This window comes from Myotis brandtii, unplaced genomic scaffold, assembly GCF_000412655.1.
Source record: "Myotis brandtii unplaced genomic scaffold, ASM41265v1 scaffold1072, whole genome shotgun sequence".
Lineage (NCBI taxonomy): Eukaryota > Metazoa > Chordata > Mammalia > Chiroptera > Vespertilionidae > Myotis > Myotis brandtii.
This window is the reverse complement of record NW_005353643.1, coordinates 30,677-32,323: the sequence shown is the minus strand read 5'-3', so window position 1 is coordinate 32,323 and position 1,647 is coordinate 30,677. Positions and strand designations below refer to the sequence as shown.

The 1,647-nt window shown below is 46.5% G+C and overlaps 1 protein-coding gene across 1 annotated transcript in view; it reads right to left on the bottom strand.

Moving 5' to 3' along the window:
- The window catches only part of LOC102245258 (ADAMTS-like protein 3), a gene marked incomplete at its 5' end in the record, with an annotated part of 69,808 nt that overhangs the window by 37,687 nt on the left and 30,474 nt on the right, over window positions 1-1,647 (bottom strand). The gene's annotated exons all lie outside the window — the stretch shown is intronic.

Below are 1,647 nucleotides of genomic sequence, written 5' to 3'. Positions count from 1 at the left end.
TGTCTCTCTCACATCGATGTTTCTCTCTGTCTCACCCTCTCCCTTCCACTCTCTCTAAAAATCAATGGAAAAATATCCTCAGGTGATGATTAAAAAATAATAATAATCTCTCTATATAAAAGGCAATAATCTCTATATATAAAATGCAAATTGTCCCGTCGGGAGTTTGACCAAGAGACCGGGAGTTCGATCACTCACTATGATGTGCACTGACCACCAGGGGGCAGTGTGGAATGAAGGAAGGCCCCGGTCGGCAGCTGGAAGGAAGGCCCCGGCCGGCCCTGATCGCCAGCCAGGCCGAGGGACCCCACCCATGCACGAATTTCGTGCACTGGGCCTCTAGTAAATGAATAAAATACACAATAACTGACTATTTAGTGAGAGGCACTGACCCCTTTTCTCTTAGATTGTCAAATAAAAAAACAACACGGGCCAACACAACAACAGCCTTCCGGTGCGAACGCCCTGTCTTAAGCCATAAATCTATGGGTCACATAACAGAGTTGCATCTTATTGGTCACATCCCATAAGGTGGCATCTGATTGGTTGATTCTTGGTACCAGAAATCCTTACATTCAAGTCTAGGCAACTGATTTCTTTAAAAGTCACTTTGGAGCATAAAGGGTAGGTAATTATTATTTTTATTACTACTGGTAGTATTCTGTAAATCAATCAAAATTATACCTATTTTTTTGTCAGACTGGCAAGAAATATATTTTTTGGTGTGCGGCAGAATTTTAGTAATTTAACGTGTGTGTCCTGTGAGCTGAAGAAGGTTGAAAATTGCTGGGCGAGGTCAATATTAAACAGAAAAGATGCAGTCACAGTGGGGAAAAAAATCGAAATCCCTTGAAAATCTTGCTGTTTAAATAGGAAAGAAACTTTGGGGTTTTTTTTTCAATTTTTTTACAAATTTACATGACATGATCCATCACTTTGTGGAGATGGAAAAAATGTTGCTAAGCTATAAATTTCAAAAAACTAATTTAAGCCCCAGCCGGTGTGGCTCAGTGGAAAGGTCCCGGATTCGATTCTGGTCAAGGGCACGTACCTCGGTTACAGGTTCCCCGGCCCTGGTCAGGGTGCGTGCAGGAGGCAACCCATCGATGTGTCTCTCTCACATCGATGTTTCTCTCTGTCTCTCCCCCTCCCCTCCACTCTCCCTAAAAATCAATGGGAAAATATCCTCGGGTGAGGATTAACACAAACAAACAAACCCAGATTTGCTCAAGCAGGCCAGCGGATCATCTTTCTCTTCTATCTACAGAAATCCATCTTTCAAAGCTATTGTCACATGAAGAGGTCACTCATACCTCTCTCTGTCTCCCTTCTCCTCTGAAATCAATGAAAATATCTATACTAATAAAAGAGAAATATGCTAATTAGACCAGGAGACCTTCCGAACAAAGCTGAGGGCTTGGCTGGCCTGCAAACCGCCACCAAATGGCCCTCAGCCCCTCGCCCAGGCCGGCCCCGCCCCCCGCCCCCCGCAGGGACCCTCACCCCGATGGGGGTGTGGCCAACCTGCAAACCACCCCAGCCCCTTGCCCAGGCCAGCACCGCCCCCAGTGGGGACCCCCACCCTGATCCAGGACCCCCTTCAGGGCAGACCAGCCAGCCCCCACCCATGCACCAGGCCTCTATCTT